Raw genomic sequence first — 21005 nt, forward strand, 5'->3', positions numbered from 1 at the left:
TAGATCTAGGATTCCTTGTATTCTTTCTGGATCTATTCTTCTCCTTCCCTCACTGATTAGGTGTCCAAGGTATTTAACTTCCTTCTCTACGTACTGCAGCTTTTTCTTTGACACCCTGAATCCCTGTTGTCCCAGATAATTCAATAAGCTATTTGTGGCTTCTATTACCTTTTCCTTTCCTCCTCCTGTTACTAGTAGGTCATCTACATATTGTAGTAACGTGATTTCATCAGGCTTTTTAAATCTTTCTAACACCTGCTCTAAGACTTGACCGAAAAGATTTGGGGACTCTGTGAACCCCTGTGGGAGCACTGTCCACCTGAACTGCTGTTTCCGTCCTGTGATAGGATTTTCCCACTCAAAAGCAAATAAGTCTCGACTTTCTTCCACCAGTGGGCATGTCCAAAATGCATCTTCTAGGTCTACTACACTGAACCATCCGTGATCAGGAGGAATCTTGCTTAATAAAGTATAAGGATTAGGGACAACGGGGTGTCGTGTCTGCACTATCTGGTTCAGGGCCCTTAGGTCCTGTACCAGGCGGTACGTTCCCTCAGGCTTCTTTACAGGCAATATAGGGGTATTATAAGGGGACATGCAGGGTTCTAACAGTCCATCTCTAACCAATCCTTCAATTACTGGCTGTAATCCTTTTTTTCCTTGCAAAGGTATAGGGTATTGCTTAACACACACCGTCTCTCCTTTTTTTTTTAAATTTATTTGCAGAGGAGGAACATCTAATCCCCCTCGGTTTCCCTCCCCTGCCCAGACTATCGGGTCTATTTGCTGTTCCTGTTCGTCTGTTAATACTGCCATGGTTACTGTTAATTGGTTCTTTTCTACTCCAATTGCCAAACCCAATTTAATTATTAAGTCTCTGCCTAATAAATTACTGCCAACTTCTGGTATGTATAAGAGTTGACCCTCTATCCGCTCAGTCTGATATTTAAGCATAATCAGTTCAAACATGGGGACTGTAAAACCTTCCCCTTTTACCCCGATACCATTAATTTCTTATCGATTAACTTTATTCCTCTCGGTATAAAATTCAGAGAGGATCTAGTGGCCCCCGTATCCACCAGAAACACCGCATCTTCTTGTTGGGGACCCACCTGCAGATTTATCAAGGATTCCCGGTGGATCCTCGGGGGTAGAAACCCCTGACCTCCCTAATCTTCATCCATACTCATGAGAGGAACTACCCTCTCTTCTCTTTGTAATTCAGGGCACTGTCTTCTAAAATGTCCAACCATTCCACAGTGATAACACCCCTTTTGTTGGGTTCTTTGTGTTACCCCACCTTTTAGTGCCCCACCTTCTCTACTTCCTCGTTCCTTCCTTTCAACATACTGATACCCTCGTGTCTTTCCCTCAGTTATTGGTTCCACCCTCTTCCTCACAATCTCATCTACGGCCGCTACCATTATCTTTGCCTTCTGTTTCTCTGTCTCATCTCAGTCAGCTCCTTTTTTTTTCCTTTTCTATAAAGATTGGATTCAATCCACGGGGCATTAGGGAAATAAGGGCCTGCATCCTAATTGGTTGTGGGTTTAGGGTTGCTTCTTTTGCTATTTCATCAGCTAGCCTGTCCACGGGCATCTCCTTGATCCTTTGGAATATTAAATGTCCCAAATATAACACCTGTGCTTATCGTCTACTATAAAGAAAAACTTATCCTGTGAGTTCAAGTTCAAAGCTATATCTAATACTATAAATACTTCCTGGGACAATGATAATACCAAAATTTGGCCTTTGAACTCCAGGGCTGGAGTTTTCCCAGTGACACTAGGATCTGATGTCTTTCCCTGGTGTGAAGTATTTAAATTGGTCAATGGATTATTCACTGTTCCTCTCCTCGTTACCGGAGCAAGGTTAAAGACCTTCTCCTCAGTATTAAAGTCAACCCCAGGCGCTGTGAGTTTCATGGTCATACTGCCAGGGTAGGGAGGTGATGTCCCCCTGCAGTAGTCTTCTAACACTTGGTTTTGTTTCTCCAGTTCCCTTACTCTGAATTCTAATTCCTTAATCTTTTTTTTATCCCCACTCCACTTCTTAGTGGAAATAACTACTTGTTCAATTAGTCCAGCTAACTGATGTATTAACAATACTGCTATTTTCTTTGTTTGGTTTCTCTTTTCTAACTCTCTAATCTGTGATTCTGACGTTTTAATTTTCTCCTTGTCGTCAGCCCAATTTTTTTTACCCAAGACTGAGATGTGTTCAATTAATCCAGTTTAAACCTGTTTAATTAATTCAAACTAAGAGAATTCCAATTTTCTTAGTTCTGTCCTTTTTTTTCCCAATCATTTCCATTGTTGATCTAGTGGGTGAAATGGATCCCACCCCTAGGTCGCTGTTATCACGTCCGGTGATACCTATCAGGGGTGATCAGTCCCCTCCGTACCACCGCTTACACTCGTGAGCTTACACCCTTAAGCTCACACTATTAAGCCGACTTTCCCTTCTACTCCGGCGATCTCTCAGACAGATTCTTTCTTACTCTCATCTGAATATCACATCCCAGGCATCCTTCTCCAGCCTTTACACTCACTTCAAACTCCTGAGCTTTGCGTAGGGGGCTACCCCTCTTAACAACTGGTCTAAGGCTGGGTGTAAAGACAGATGCCTCCTTGTCTGTACATGCTCAGCTCAGACCTCTCACACACACTCACACTCTTTCATCACAGATGAGCACCTACTGTACTTTGATTCACTCCCTTAAATTCGGTAATCTATTCCGGAGCTCCAGTTGTGGCCATTCAACCGGACCCGTAAACAGATCCCAGGTTTCAGCACCAATTCTTGTAGGTAAAGATACCTCTGAGACTAATTGTGAGTCAAAGTACAGCAGTTTATTTAACAAAAGCCTGATTCAGAAAATCCAAAATAAGATTTATTTTTATCACCTTTAAATATCCTCACTAAATCAAGACCCTTGCACCTTCTTACAATTCTGGTACAATAAAACAAAACATCACTTGGAACACAGATGCACGAAGAAATACTGAAAGCATTCTAATGTGCAACCTACATGTTTAATTATTTCTACAGCTCTGCCTTTGTAACCAACACAGGAAAGTACAAAATCAAATCTACTGTGTGCCTAACTGGTTAACTCTCCTCACAACTTTAAGATGCAATGTAATGCCACCTTCCCACTTGGCAGAATTCAAATCTCTGTCCGATCCCTACATAATTTATTAAACTTAAAGCAATTCACTTTGATTGGCTATACCTATTACATCACATGAGGGTCTCAATTACACAGTTACACCCTCTCTCTCTCTCTCTCTGTACCATACAGAGTCAGCCTGCTTGTCTCTTTTTAACCCTTTACTGGTGGGAGCTCACTGGCCTCTAATAAATTTGACCATGTTTGATTCGGGTGCCTCATGTCGTGACAAATCCCTTTCTCTCTCAAACAGTCATATAGTCATGCACAATTCCAAATACATAACCACTATTAGCGTTCTCCCCGCACCTCAGTAAAAGCCCATGTCAGGGTTCCCAGTTCCACTGACATACTTCTCTCTACCTCTTTCTGCTCAGACCAATTGTAGGTCCATCCCATTCATGCTGATCCATCTATATACTTCGTGACCCATCCACAAACTCCAGTGCCTCTAGGGACACCTCCCTTATTCGACTTTCCTCTGCTCCCTCATCACATAACCTCCCCCGTAGCCCCTAAATTAACATTATCCAGCAACTTGCATGATCAATTCCTTCCTGGGACGCCGGCTGCTTCTGTCTCACATATTTATTAAGAATCTGACAAACCCAATCCTCAACCGAACCGTACTTTGGCCAGAAGACGGACGGACTCCTGATTGCTTCTTTCACCCAAACAAGACAACAATATCCTCTCATTGTCGTCTTGTTTTTATCCCTAGTACATCCCAGCACCTTTCCCGGGGGACTTCTTCCAACTACCCCCATTTTTCCATGGTTTACCTACCACGACCCGGTCGCCAAGGCAATACTTAAAAGTCACTTTTCTTACCTTGGTCCGTGCACAGCGTTGCCCGACCACACGACGGTGCCTATCGTATCCCACTTACACGTTCAGAACAACTTTCCTAGGATTCTCAACAGTCAGTGGCAGAGAAGCCCACCGATGAGCACCTGGGACCGTTCAATTTGGAACGGGACGCGTCTTCCCAGTTGTCACCGGCAACCTCCCTACCAGGGATGTTACAATCCCGGACGAGCCCCCAATTGTGAGAAACACAGCTCACAGTTAAACAATTTAGTCAAGTCAAGTTCTGAAGGAGCAAGATTTTATTTGACGTTCTTGCAAGACCGGGTGTCTAGCGAAATAGGCACACCTTACATAGATTTACAGCACATTTTATACCTTTTTACAAGCATTGTGATAGCTTTGCAATGTGATGTTCTCTCCTAATTGGTGGTCCCTGTCCCATCTATGTGTTGTCATTCCCCTATTGGCTCGAGGTGTCATCCTCTCTATTCCCCATCTAACAATGTCTCCTGTTATCACAAGAGTGCATTAGCAAACTCATCCATCTTATCCAATACTGTTACATGTCCAGTTCAGATTGGCGGTAATCAATCCTTTGCCAATTTAATCACTGCTGTCCCAACCATCTCAGTGACCTTTTCCCCTTTTATGCTTAGTTGTATAAACACATCTTGCAGACCATTTGCTTTTTATAACGTGGGCCTCTTACATTCCTGCAGGATGTGGTGTATGCTTCACTGCACATCACATCTCTGATGTTATCTCTACATTACAGGCAGTCTTTTTATTATCCCTAATTATTGCTGTGTTAGCAGCATCGAACCTTATGTCCTATGTTTGTGACTAAACTCACAGTTGTTTCCATAAAGTGGGTTATCAATGTGCCTGACTATATCCAATCTATTTAACTTTAAGCTATTTCTCTATGCTCTACAGATATATGTGTTAACAGCATCTTTACCTATTGCTCACAGACCCAAGCCAGGAATTGAATCCGGGTCCCCGGTGCTGTCCCAGCAGCAGTGCTAATCCCTGTGCCACACTGTTGCAACCCTCTCTCCCATATATCCAACTAAACCCCCCAATTAAAATCCTAGAATCCCTACAGTGCATTGAATCTGCAACAACAGACCATCTTACCCTATCCCCATAACCCCACGTTACCCCCTCAGTCCCTTAACCTACACATTAAGGTAGAATTTATCCAACTGACCTTTTGGACTGTGGGAGGAAACCAGGGCACCCACAGGAAACCCACGCAGCCACAGGAGAACCTGTAGACTCCACACAGACAGTGACCCAAGCCAGGAATCAAACCCAGGTCCCCAGTGCAGTACTCTCCCCCCCTCCGAAAATTAAAATCCTAGAATCCCTACAGTGCATCGAATCTGCAACAACGGAACATCTTACCCTATCCCCATAACCCCACATTACCCTCTCATTCCCCCTAACCGGACATCATTGGATAGTAAAGGAGAATTTAGCATTGTCAATCCAACTAATCTGCACATCTTTCAGACTGTGGGAGGAAACCCATGCCAATATGGGGAGAACGTGCAAACAACCACACAGACAGTGATCCGAGGCTGAAATTGGACCTGGGCCCCTGGCGCTGTGAGACTGCAGTGCTAAACACTGTGCCAATGTGCTGCCATTCAGTCAAATGTATTGCGGGGTGGAGACACAAGGCAGGCAGGGAGATTTCTAACTCACTTTGATGAAGGGGGAACATCAGAAAATATCAACTTTGCCTCAACATTTTGCCCCCTTCATGCTCCTATTATTTATTAAAAACCAGCTCACTCCTCCATTCCACCCATCAATAGGGCTAACAGAAAGTAGACAAAAGGTTCCGGTTTCAGAAAGGGGCCATTCAGCCCATTAAATCTGCACCACCTTCGGAAGTAAATACTAGCCGCCCATTTTAATCCCACTTTCCAGAGTCCCAGTCTCATGGCCCTTCCTCCTCCCCCCCCCCCCCCCCCCCCCCCCCCCCCGGCTTTTACAGGTTTCGGCATTTCAGCTGCAGATCCGGGTGCTAATCAGGTGAGCTGATGGGTTTCTGCCTGAACCATCAGCTTCGGCATGAACTCCAGAGACCCACCACCCTCTGAGTGAGAAGCTTCTTCCTAATGTGCCCCCTAAATCCCCTTAAATCTGTGCCCCCCTAGTCCCCCAGTAAGTGAGCTCTCTCTGCTCCGGTGAAACAGGCCTTTCCTGCCTACCCTGTCTTTGCCCCCTCAGAATGTTACACATCACTGTTGGGTCACCTCTTAGCTTTCTATGTTCTCAGGAATACAACCCTCACCAATCCAATCTTTCCTTGTAGCCACAATTTCCCAACCCTGGCAACACTTTTGTAAATCCAAATGGTTATCCAATCCAACTAAACTCTATTTAACACTGCCCCGTCACCAACTGTAAACAAACACTAGATACTGGTGGCACGGTAGTACAGTGTTCAGCACTGCTGCCTCACAGGGCCAGGGACCTGGGTTCAATTCTGGTCTTGGGTGTCTGTGTGGAGTCTGCATGTTCTCCCTGTGTCTGCGTGGGTTTCCACCATGTGCTCTGGTTTCGTTCCACTGTCCAAAAATGTGCAGGTTAGGTTGATTGGCTATGCTTTAGTGTCAGGGGGATTTGCAGGGTAAATATGTGGGGTTACGGAGTTAAGGCTGGGTGGGATTGTTGTCCGTGCAGACTTGATGGGCCGAATGACCTGCCCTGTATGTAAGGATTCTGTACACAAACGAGAGGCAGAAACTGTGCAAATGTTGGGATATTTATTCAGAAAAACAATGGAATATTTATTGACATGTTCAGGTAAATCTCAGTGAGAGTCCACTGACCAGGTCTACATTGAAACAATGGCGCAGTCCAAGGTTAAAAGTCAAATGATCCTGAAATTGAACATTGCCGGTGACACCCAATATAACAGCAAGATCCAATCTCACACAATATTCTGATGTGCCGGAAGGGGACACCAGGCCGAGAGACAGAATTGGGTGTAAAGAACACTAGTGTGTGATTCTGGTGATGTACACACTCCAAGTCAATATTGAATAATTCTGAGGCACAGAGACATTAGATTGAAACCATACGACGCATTGGGCCTTTTAATCTCCCCTAACAGTCCCCCTCCTCTCTCTAATATGATCTCCCTGTGTGTTAATAGAGGGATCTTGGAGTGAGTGTCCACTGATTCCTGAGGGTAACAGGGCAGCTCGATGAGGTGGTTTCGATCGGCAGACAGAATACTTCTCTTTACTGGCCGATGTATAGAATGTAGTAAAAAGTCTGACAACACCAGGTTTTAGTCCAACCTATTTATTTGGTAATAGACTCACAAGCTTTCGGAGTTAGTCCCTTCATCAGGTGAATGGAGAGTTCTGGCCTCAGACAGAGCATATAAAGCACAGACAGTTTACAGATTACTGATTAGTTAGTATTATAATTATAATTATATAATATATTATAATTACCAATTACTGGTTAGCAGATAGGAGACAGAGGGTGGTGGTTGATGGTAATTATTCATCATGGAGTTCGGTTACGAGTGGTGTGCCTCAGGGATCTGTTTTGGGGCCACTGCTGTTCGTAATCTTTATTAATGATCTGGATGAGGGTATAGTTGGGTGGATTAGTAAGTTTGCTGATGACACCAAAGTCGGAGGTGTGGTAGATTGTGAGGAAGGGTGTCGAAGTTTGCAGGGTGACTTGGACAGGTTGCAGAGCTGGGCCGCGAGGTGGCGGATGGAGTTTAATGCGGAGAAGTGTGAGGTAATCCATTTCGGTAGGAATAACAGATGTGTTGAGTATAGGGCTAACGGGAGGACTTTGAATAGAGTGGAGGAGCAGAGGGATCTAGGTGTATGTGTACATAGATCCCTGAAAGTTGGGAATCAAGTAGATAAGGTTGTTAAGAAGGCATACGGTGTCTTGGCGTTTATTGGTAGGGGGATTGAATTTAGGAGTCGCAGCGTCATGTTGCAACTGTACACAACTCTGGTGCGGCCGCACTTGGAGTACTGTGTGCAGTTCTGGTCCCCACATTACAGGAAGGATGTGGAGGCTTTGGAGAGGGTGCAGAGGAGGTTTACCAGGATGTTGCCTGGTATGCAGGGGAGGTCCTATGAGGAGAGACTGAGGGATTTGGGGTTGTTTTCACTGGAAAGAAGGCGGCTAAGAGGGGATCTTATAGAAACATATAAGATGATTAGAGGTTTAGATAGGGTGGATGGTGATAGCCTGTTTCCTCGGATGGAGAAATCTAGCACGAGGGGGCATGGCTTTAAATTAAGGGGGGGTAGTTATAGGACGGATGTCAGGGGCAGGTTCTTTACCCAGAGGGTGGTGAGGGACTGGAATGCCCTGCCTGCTGCAGTTGTAAATGCGCCTAGTTTGGGGGCGTTTAAGAGATTGGTGGATAGGTTTATGGACGAAAAAGGAGTGGTTTAGATTAGTGGGTCAATGTTTTTTTTTAAAAATAAGACTGGTCGGCGCAACATTGTGGGCCGAAGGGCCTGTTCCGCGCTGTAATGTTCTATGTTCTATGTTCTATGATTAAAATGTGAATCCTTACACCTAACCTGCTGTTCAAGACCTGAAGTGGCTGATAATGTGAGTGGAAGGAGCACTGATCACAGGTTACAGAGATGTGTATTGTCTCCAGACAGTACAGTAAGTGAGGTTTTGCAAACCCAGGCAAGTCACGGGGGTTACAGATAGTGCGACATGAACCCAAGATCCCTGTTGAGACCGTCCTCATGGGTGCGGAACTTGGCTATCAGTCTCTGTTCAGCGACTCTGCGCTGTTGTGTGTCGTGAAGGCCGCCTTGGAGAATGCTTACCCAAAGGTCAGAGGCTGAATGCCTGTGACCACTGAAGTGTTCGCCAACAGGAAGGGAACAGTCTTGCCTGGTGATTGTCGAGCGATGTTCATTCATCCGTTGTCGTAGCGTCTGCATGGTCTCCCCAATGTACCATGCTTCGGGGCATACTTTCCTGCAACGTATCAGGTAGACAATGTTGGCCGAGTTGCAAGAGTATTTACCATGTACCTGGTGGATGGTATTCTCACGTGTGATGATGGTATCCATGTCGATGATCCGACATGGCGACATGACCCTTCCTGTTGGTGAACACTTCAGTGGTCACGGGCATTCAGCCTCTGACCTTCGGGTAAGCATTCTCCAAGGCGGCCTTCACGACACACGACAGCGCAGAGTCGCTGAACAGAGACTGATAGCCAAGTTCTGCACACATGAGGACGGTCTCAACAGGGATCTTGGGTTCATGTCGCACTATCTGTAACCCCCGTGACTTGCCTGGGTTTGCAAAACCTCACTTACTGTACTGTCTGGAGACAATACACATCTCTTTAAACTGTGATCAGTGCTCCTTCCACTCACATTATCAGCCACTTCAGGTCTTGAACAGCAGGTTAGGTGTAAGGATTCGCATTCTAATCAGTAATCTCTAAACTGTCTGTGCTTTATATGCTCTGTCTGAGGCCAGAACTCTCCATTCACCTGACGAAGGGGCTAACCAAAGAACAAAGAACAAAGAACAACACAGCACGGGAAACAGGCCCTTCGGCCCAACGAGCCCGCGCCGCCGTCCCATTGTCTCAGTGACCTATTCATGATTTTAGTCTACGCCTAATGTGCGAGGATCAGGGAGGTCCAAAATAGGGACAATTTGTTACCCAATCAATCAGCCTAAAAGCACATCTTTGGGGATGTGGGAGGAAACCGGAGCACCCGGAGGAAACCCACGCAACCACGGGGAGAACGTGCAAACTCCCACAGACACAGGCCCAAATCCACGTGTCCGCACAGCAACAGAGATAGTCTCTGAGCTGTAACCCCAAACCCCGAAAGCTTGTGCGTTTACTATCAAATAAATAGGTTGGACTAAAACCTGGTGTTGTCAGACTTTTTACTGTGTTTACGCCAGTCCAACGCCGGCATACCCACATCGATGTATAGAGTACCAGGGCAGGGCAGGTTCTGCCCAAGCTGGATTGAACACAAGTTAAACCACAGTTAGAGTCAAACGTACAGCTCTGGTCACCAGAGAGGATCCAGAGAACATTCTCCCCATGTTTGTGTGGGTTTCCTTCATGAGCTCCTCCCACAGTCCGATGATGTGTAGGTTGATTGGCTGTGCTAAATTGCTCTTCAGTGTCAGGGGAACCAGCAGGGGAAATACGTGGGGTTATGGGAATCGGGCCTGGGTGGGATTGTTGTTGGTGTATGTTTAATATGCCGAGTGGCCTCTTTTTGCACTGTCGCAATTACCCAACTAGGGATGGGTAATAAATACTGGCCCAGCTAGCGATGCACATGTCCCAGGAATTAATTTTAAAAAGCACAATAGTGGCCCCGTGTCCTTCAGGGAGAGGCCCATGCCTCACTCACAGCCTGCACTGTCCTCACACTGGGAGATGACCATTTCTAACATGTTGTCCATGTTTCTGAACTGGCACCGAGACAAACAGCAGCAGCCACTATCCGGACAATTCCTCACAGAGAATGAAGTGTCCAGAGTCACTTCAAAGGAAGATTGTGTGGCAGGATTTGTCCCTGAACTGTGGAGGGAGAGGTTTGGATGGATGATCAGAAGCTGGGTCAGTGAGTTTGTGTTTTAGCGATGGACATCTACAGCACAGAAAAGGCCCTTCAGCCCATTGCGTCTGTGCCGGTCAAAGACAAAACACTCTTCATGACCCCATGGCCTGGTAAACCTTGGCATCACAAATGCATAGCTAAACACTTCTTAACTGCCCTGAGGGTCTCTGCCTCCACCACCCTTTCAGGCAAAGAGTTCCAGATTGCAACCACCCTCTGGTGCAAAAGATTTTCCTCACATCCCCCTGTAAACCTCCTGCTTCTTACCCTCAATCCACACCCCTGCTCATTGATCAATGAGGTTTCTTCCCATCTATTCTATCGATGTCCCTCATAACCTTATCCATCTCCATCATGCTCCCCCTCAGCTTCCATGGAAAACTACCCCAGGGTGGAGTCTTACCACCTTTCACACCGACAGGATTTTCCCATCCCATTGCAGTGACTGGAGATTTGGCTGGCCAGCAGGTTCTCCGAGCTCGCTGCAGCGGGACTGTGGCCTGAACAGGCAGTACGATCACACCCTCAGTCTATAAAATCTCTCTTCACTTTTAGGGGTGGCACAGTGGCACAGTGGTTAGCACTGCTGTCTCACAGCGTCAGGGACCCAAGTTCAATTCCGTCCTCGGGTAATTGTCTGTGTGGAGTTTGTATGTTCTCCCCATGTCTGCATGGGTTTCCTCCGGGTGCTCTAGTTTCTTCCCATGGTCCAAAGATGTGCAGGTTAGGTGGATTGTCCACGCTAAATTGCCCTTAGGATCCTAAGATGTGTAGGCTAGAGGGATTAGTGGGAAAATACAAGGGCTTTTGGGGTAAGTCTGGGTAAGAGTGGTGCAGACTTGGTGGGCTGAATGGCCTCCCTCTGCACTGTAGGAGTTCTATGATTCTATGAACTGAAACTCCAGGCCAGGCAACATCCTGGTAAATCTCCTTCGTCTGCACTCTTCCCAGTGTTATCACATTCCTTCCTATCCTGTGCATTCCAGAACTGCACAATCTTTTGATGAGGGGTGGCACAGTGGTGCACTGCTACCTCACAGTACCAGGGACCCGGGTTCAATTCCCGGCTCGGGTCGCTGACTGTGTGGAGTCTGCACGTTCTCCCCGTGTCTGCGTGGGTTTCCTCCGGGTGCTCCAGTTTCCTCCCACAGTCTGAAAGATGTGCTGGTTACAGTGCGTTGACCCGAACAGTCACCAGAATGTGAAGACCAGGGGAATTTCACAGTAACTTCATTGCAATATTACTTGTGCCTTACTTGTGACTAATAAATAAAGTGACCAGGTGTGTATATGAGGGCAATGCTTTTAATGCAGTCTTCATGGACTTCAGCAGGACTTTTGACAAGGTCCCACATGGGAGACTGATTGGCAAGGTAAGATCCCATGGGATCCAAGGAAACATGTGAAATTGGATCCGGAACTGGCTGAAAGGCAGGAAGCAGAGAGTGAGGGTAGAGGGGTGATGTTCAGACTGGAAGCCTGTGCCCAGTGGAGTGCTGCAGGGATCGATGTCGGGGCCCTTGTTGTTTGTGGTTTCTTTAAATAACTTTATCTTAAATGCAGGAGGTTCGTCAGTAAGTTCGTGGATGATAGGAGAATTGTTTGGGTGGTAAATGGAAGAATAGCCTAAGATTACAGGAGGATAGAGACAGGCTGATCAGTGGCAAAAGGAATCCAATCGGGATCGGTGTGAGGTAATGCAATCGGGCAGGACAAACAAGACAAGGGACTACATGATAAACCGTAGAATCTTGGGAAGCTCCGAGGATCAGAGGGACCTTGGTGTGCATGAACGCCAGTCCCTTAAGGTAGTGGGTCAGGTGGATAAAGTGGTTAAGAAGACATGTGGTACACTTGTTTGTTAGCTGAGGCATAGTGTTTAAGAGTGGGGAGGTTATGCTGGAATTATATATGGTTCGCGTTTGTGTTCCTGCATCTACTGTCTACAGCATGATTTACACTGTTTTCAGGCAGAGAAATGACGATTCCAATGTCACCCTGTACATTTAACAATTATAATCATCTTGCATCCTTTGATCATCTTGCATACAAGATGATCAGAGGGTTAGATAGGGTGGACAGTGAGAACCTTTTACCTCGGATGGTGATGGCTAACGTAAGGGGACATAGCTTTAAATGAAGGGGTGGTAATTATAGGACGGATGTCAGAGGTAGGTTCTTTACTCAGAGGGTAGTAACTTTAAGGGCGTTCAAATGGTCAGTGGATAACATTGGAATAGTTTAGGTTAGAGGGTCATTAGATTGGTTCCACTGGTCGGCGCAACATCGAGAGCCAAAGGGCCTGTACTGCGCTGGAATGTTCTATGTTCTGTAATGTCTCTGAGCACACTCTGATATATGCTGATATATGCTACATAAAACATAGAACATAGAACACTACAGCACAAATAGGCCCTTTGGCTCACAGGTTGCGCCGATCATATCCCTACCTACCAGGCCTACCTATAACCCTCAATCCCATTAAATCAGTGTACATATGATATATGTACACTGATACATGCTACATGTATGTTACATCACTACGTCCCCTGATCATCCGCCTGCTGTAACGCCAACGTTGGTTCCCAGTCTCACCACACCTCAATTTCAATATTATCATTCTTGTTTTAAACTTGCCAATGTTTCACCCCCCGATTAATCGTATTTCCAGTTACCTTTCGCATTTAGTTGCAGTTATTTTTGCAGCTATATAAGTGTACGTGGATATCTATTGATTGTAACAGTAGGTTCAGCAGAATTGTTGTAACACACCTGTGTCTTAAACATGTGGACTGCACTGTGCCGCATATTAATTTTGAGATTGCAATGTTCAGCTTCATGGCACCGCCAGCAGAACGAAATACCTTCAGTCTAACGGACAGCACAGTAATCAGCACTACGGCCTAACAGAGATCAACGGCTGTGGAGCGAGAGGGAAGGAGAGGAGAGATCAGAATCTGGGAACAATGGATTGGAATGTTCCAACAATGGATCAGAACCTGGGAACAATGGATTGGAATGTTCCGACAATGAATCAGAACCTGGGAACGATGGATTGGAATGTTCCGACAATGGATCAGAACCTGGGAACGATGGATTGGAATGTTCCAACAATGGATCAGAACCTGGGAACAATGGATTGGAATGTTCCAACAATGAATCAGAACCTGGGAACAATGGATTGGAATGTTCCGACAATGAATCAGAACCTGGGAACAATGGATTGGAATGTTCCAACAATGGATCAGAACCTGGGAACAATGGATTGGAATGTTCCAACAATGAATCAGAACCTGGGAACGATGGATTGGAATGTTCCGACAATGAATCAGAACCTGGGAACAATGGATTGGAATGTTCCAACAATGGATCAGAACCTGGGAACAATGGATTGGAATGTTCCAACAATGAATCAGAACCTGGGAACGATGGATTGGAATGTTCCGACAATGAATCAGAACCTGGGAACAATGGATTGGAATGTTCCAACAATGGATCAGAACCTGGGAACAATGGATTGGAATGTTCCGACAATGAATCAGAACCTGGGAACGATGCATTGGAATGTTCCGACAATGAATCAGAACCTGGGAACGATGGATTGGAATGTTCCAACAATGAATCAGAACCTGGGAACAATGGATTGGAATGTTCCGACAATGAATCAGAACCTGGGAACAATGGATTGGAATGTTCCGACAATGAATCAGAACCTGGGAACGATGGATTGGAATGTTCCGACAATGAATCAGAACCTGGGAACAATGGATTGGAATGTTCCGACAATGAATCAGAACCTGGGAACGATGGATTGGAATGTTCCAACAATGGATCAGAACCTGGGAACAATGGATTGGAATGTTCCGACAATGAATCAGAACCTGGGAACGATGGATTGGAATGTTCCAACAATGAATCAGAACCTGGGAACAATGGATTGGAATGTTCCAACAATGGATCAGAACCTGGGAACAATGGATTGGAATGTTCCAACAATGAATCAGAACCTGGGAACGATGGATTGGAATGTTCCGACAATGAATCAGAACCTGGGAACGATGGATTGGAATATTCCGACAATGGATCAGAACCTGGGAACAATGGATTGGAATGTTCCGACAATGAATCAGAACCTGGGAACGATGGATTGGAATGTTCTGACAATGAATCAGAACCTGGGAACAATGGATTGGAATGTTCCGACAATGGATCAGAACCTGGGAACTATGGATTGGAATGTTCTGACAATGGATCAGAACCTGGGAACGATGGATTGGAATATTCCGACAATGGATCAGAACCTGGGAACAATGGATTGGAATGTTCCGACAATGAATCAGAACCTGGGAACGATGGATTGGAATGTTCTGACAATGAATCAGAACCTGGGAACAATGGATTGGAATGTTCCAACAATGAATCAGAACCTGGGAACGATGGATTGGAATGTTCTGACAATGAATCAGAACCTGGGAACAATGGATTGGAATGTTCCGACAATGGATCAGAACCTGGGAACTATGGATTGGAATGTTCTGACAATGGATCAGAACCTGGGAACGATGGATTGGAATGTTCCGACAATGGATCAGAACCTGGGAACTATGGATTGGAATGTTCCGACAATGGATCAGAACCTGGGAACTATGGATTGGAATGTTCCGACAATGAATCAGAACCTGGGAACGATGGATTGGAATGTTCCGACAATGGATCAGAACCTGGGAACGATGGATTGGAATGTTCCGACAATGAATCAGAACCTGGGAACGATGGATTGGAATGTTCCGACAATGGATCAGAACCTGGGAACAATGGATTGGAATGTTCCGACAATGAATCAGAGCCTGGGAACAATGGATTGGAATGTTCCGACAATGAATCAGAACCTGGGAACAATGGATTGGAATGTTCCGACAATGGATCAGAACCTGGGAACAATGGATTGGAATGTTCCGACAATGGATCAGAACCTGGGAACAATGGATTGGAATGTTCCGACAATGGATCAGATCCTGGGAACAATGGATTGGAATGTTCCGACAATGGATGAGAACCTGGGAACAATGGATTGGAATGTTCCGACAATGAATCAGAACCTGGGAACAATGGATTGGAATGTTCCGACAATGAATCAGAACCTGGGAACAATGGATTGGAATGTTCCGACCAAGGAAAGGACTTTATTCTATTATATTTCTATGGTTACTGAAGATTATTGGTGGATGACACCAGCTGATCAGATTGGATATCTACTGTACGCGATTCAATATGTTTACTATCCCCTCCTGGCGATTGTTGGTGTTCCAGGTAAGTCCCTGGTTGGATTGTACTGGTCTGACTGCCACAGAAATCGGAGCAGGCGAGGGGTGGTGCATGGGAAGGTCTGTTGAACACGGGTGGGATTTTGCAGTTTCGGGAAGAGTGAGGCTGTAAAGTCCCATTCCCTGTGTCCAGTTCTAGAAAGGCTATTTAATTTTCTTGTCATTTATTGTATTGGGTTTGCTGCTCTTGTTGTTTCTGTTGAATCTCTGTATCCAGTTATTAATTCTTTCAGCAACTGACAAATGTCCCCCAGGGCCTATGGACGAAGATGTCTTCTGTGTGCTGTGACTTTCCACAGACCTGTGGCCTCAAACACTACTCTTTCACGACAAAAGGATTGAGACCGAATCCTTTAACCCTCTACATATAACACCAGTTCACTACTAAGCACCCACCCAGTCACCAGGCCACATAATCCATCCACAGAGCTCTGTTTACCCTCTGCAAAAATATCACTACACTGCTAATAACCCATGCAGTCACCAGGCTGCAGCATCCATTGTATTTCTCATATCTGCACAGCAAGATCTCACAGAGAGATCTTTCATGTTTTGAAAAGTTTGAAGTTTATTCATTTGTGTCAATTGGTAGGAATCGGGAGCACCTGGAAAGAAAAAACACATATAAACACAGGGAGAACGTGCAAACTCTGCACAGACAGTAGCCTGGAATTGAACCAGGGTCTCTGGGGCTTTGAGGCAACAATGCTAACCCCTGTGCCACCACAAACTCTCGTGCAGTCACCAAAACACAAACATGCATACTCAGACGCCCATACATAAATACACACATTTCCTGATAGAAGAAATCAAATTAAAACATGTAATCCCACACACAGATTCAACAATAACCAAAATGCTATAACACTCCCAGAATCACACTCACTTAGGAACACTCTTGCTCACACACACACACACACTCGCACACACACACACACACACTCGCACACACACACACGCACACACACACACGCACACACTCGCACACACACACACACGCACACACACACACACTCACACACACACACACGCACACACACACACACTCGCACACACACACACGCACACACACACACACACGCACACACACACTCGCACACACACACACACTCGCACACACACACACACACGCACACACACACACGCACACACACACACTCGCACACACACACACGCACACACACACACACGCACACACACACACTCGCACACACACACACACACACTCGCGCACGTGCACACACACACACTTGCACACACACACACACTCGCACACACACACACACACACACACACACGCACACACACACACACACGCACACACACACACTCGCACACACACACACGCACACACACACACACGCACACACACACACACTCGCACACACACACACGCACACACACACACGCACACACACACACGCACACACACACACACTCGCACACACACACACGCACACACACACACACTCGCACACACACACACACACACTCGCGCACGTGCACACACACACACTTGCACACACACACACACTCGCACACACACACACACACACACACACGCACACACACACACACACTCGCACACACACACACGCACACACACACACACTCGCACACACACACACACTCGCACACACACACACGCACACACACACACACTCGCACACACACACACGCACACACACACACACTCGCACACACACACACGCACACACACACACACTCGCACACACACACACACGCACACACACACACACTCGCACACACACACACGCACACACACACACACTCGCACACACACACACGCACACACACACACACTCGCGCACGTGCACACACACACACTTGCACACACACTCGCGCACGTGCACACACACACACTTGCACACACACTCGCGCACGCGCACACACACACTCGCGCACACACACTCGCGCACGCGCACACACACACTCGCGCACACACACACACACTCGCACACACACCCACACACACTCGCACACACACCCACACACACACACAGGTACACACGGGAGAGGGTGGCAGGTTTACAACTACTCCCTGCCCTTTGATGGCAGGGTGAGCAGTAAAACCACGTATCAGCTTCAAACTCAGGTCCACATCTGATTTCCTGCCTCTTGCAACCTTCAGGGCCAGGGAGATGGCATCTGTGGACCTGTTGGGGAGGTAGGTGAACTGTTGTGGATCCAGGTGATCTGGGAGGCTGGGTTTGATTCATGCCACGACTAACCTTTTGATGCATTTCATAATATTGGATCTCAGAGTCACCGGACGATAGTCATTAAGGCTGCTTGGCTTCTCTTTGGTACCGACCTGTTCTTGCCCGGTGCACAGGTTAGCAATCTTCCTTCCAAGAGAGGACTCACTGAGCTTCAGTGGCCCAGTAGGCCATAGTAGGACAGCAGCAAATGCACTGGGCACCATGGACGGTCAATATTCACTGAATCCTGACGCTTTCTCAAACTGTTGAAAGCAAACCCTGGTACTCGTGTCCTGTGCCAGTCGAGTGTGAGATTACTATTTCTTCCTGTGTTGTGCTAACGGTGGCCACAATTCTGTGATCTCCTCATCAGGGTACAGTTCTGTGTAAATATAATAGTCAGAACTGTTCAGGCATCAGGATCTCCCTCTGCCAACTGTTAGTATTGTCCAGAGGAAAGGATGAAACCAGCACTGTTTGGTACCAGCTCTGTTTCAGGGTTTGTCAGTGAGCTGTCTGAGAGACAACAGATTACCACCTACAGGATTCCACTCTGGATTTTCTGTCAGGTTTTACTTCCTCATCCTTCTGACTCTCCAAACCTCCCACAAGGTATAGGGGCTATTTGCCTGTAGCTGAGTGAGGGACAATGTTGTGGACTGTCCAGAAAACTCTGTCCCAAATACATGCCATTGTGTCGCTACCATGAGCAGCACGGTGGCACAGTGGTTAGCACTGCTGACTCACAGCATCAGGAAACTACAACCACAAGACCCCTGAATCTTCCTGTTGGGAAGAATATGAATATACTGTAAACAACAAAGCAGCCTCACAGAGACAGGAGTGACAAATAGAGAGAGTGGGCAGTGTGTTTAACAGTGAAAGTGATAGAGAGACAGAGATTGACAGAGAGAGGGAAAGTCACAAAGACCTGGAGAGCAACAGATTTTGAAAGAATTTCTAACAGATCCAGTGAAAAATAAACAGAGACAGAGAGAGACAGAGAGGAAGGACAAAGACAGAGAGAGACTCTCACAGAGTGAGAGAAACAAGGATAGAGAGCGGGGGAAATGGTGAGGGAGATGAAACACAGAATGAGAAAGGGAAACATAGGAAGACAGCTGGGAGGATGTAATAAGAAAGAGAGAGGGAGATTAAGAGGGAAAGGGAGACAGAAAGGGAGGCAGAGGGAAATAGTCAGAAACAGAGATACAGAGACAGAGAGCATCAGTGGATGGGAAAGAGTGAGACTGAACAAGTACAATGGACACAGCAAGAGCAAAAAATGTAGCGAGCTGGAGGGAGAAAGAGAAATAAGAAAAGGGGCAGAGATGGTGAGGGAGAGAGAGAGACGGACATGGAGCAGGACAAGGAGAGTGAGACTGAGATGGGGCAGGATAGACCAAGGAAGAGGATAGAGAGAGGGAGACTGAGGGAGAGGCAGAGAGACCATAAGAGAGACAGAGCAACGTACAGAGAGAGGCAAAGGCATGAGTACATTTGTGATCTTCTCCAATGTGTTTGAAAGAACATTTCTGAATTTGCTTCATCTCCTGAGTGTAAGGAATAGAAGAGGTACATGATTGAGAGCTCATGGTGAATAACATTAATTCCAGTCTTTACCACTTTTTAACCCAAATCTATTTCTACATGTTAGATATGCAGCTAATATGTATATTTTAAATCCTTGTGATGCTGCGATTCGATTGGTCTGTGGGAATAAAGTGCAGTGGAACTTGATTAATTCACACTTTTCTAATTATTTCCATGATCCAAAGTTCTCCTTTCACTCCACGGAAATCCTGTCTTCTTTCTGGAGCTGGAATCAGTTTTCACAGTTTGGACCCACTGCTAATAATTGGCCAAAAACAATGTAACAAGGGACATGGAGAAGCCAGACATTAATACAGATAATTCTGATGTAACAATCAGGTGGAGTTATTGGAATATGAGCTCCCTGATTGAGGCATTTAATGCTGTCCAATCTGGGAGCCCTGCAGATGTATATAATATGGTGTGTCTAGGTTATGGGAACTCAGGGTGTGTACACTCAGGGTGTGGATGTGATGGACTGGTGGCTTTATCACTAGACTATAACACAGAAACTCAGCTAATGTTCTGGGCACCCAGGTTCCAATCCCATCACAGCAGATGGTGGAATTTAAATAAATATATCTGGAATTCAGAATCAGCTGGTAACCAAAAAACCCATTGTTGATTTTCAGGAAAAACCCACCTGTTTTATTAATGTCCCAGGGAAGGAATTCTGTCGTCCTCACACAGTCAGCCCTAAATGTGTCTCCAGGCCATAGCCACAGTCCCAAGAGTGAATAAAATTACTGTGTACTGGGACATTTTAAACAAACAGTAAACAGTTTCTCACAGCTGAATAAACACTAAATCCAACAGATCGAGGATTTAACCTCAAAGCTGGCAGGAGGATTCTTGCTTCTAATTATGAACTAATTCACGTGCACTTACACTAACAGCTAAATGAGGATTTCCGCGATAAGAACATAAGAAATAGGAGCAGGAGTCGGCCATCTACCCCCTCGAGCCTGCCCCACCATTCAATAAGATCATGGCTGATCTGAAGTGGATCAGTTCCACTTTCCCGCTTTCTCCCCATAACCCTTAATTCCCTTGTCTATCAGAAACCTATCTACCCGTGACTTAAATACATTTAGCGAGGCAGCCTCCACCACTTCAACGGGCAGAGAATTCCAGAGATTCACCACCCTTTGTGTGAAGAAGTTCCTCCTCAACTCCATTCTAAACCGCCCCCCCTTATCCTGAGGCTGTGCCCTCTAGTCCTGCTATCCTTTCTGAGCGGGAAGAATCTCTC

Source organism: Carcharhinus amblyrhynchos, chromosome 25, assembly GCF_965287045.1.
Source record: "Carcharhinus amblyrhynchos chromosome 25, sCarAmb.v2.hapA, whole genome shotgun sequence".
Classification (NCBI taxonomy): Eukaryota; Metazoa; Chordata; class Chondrichthyes; order Carcharhiniformes; family Carcharhinidae; genus Carcharhinus; species Carcharhinus amblyrhynchos.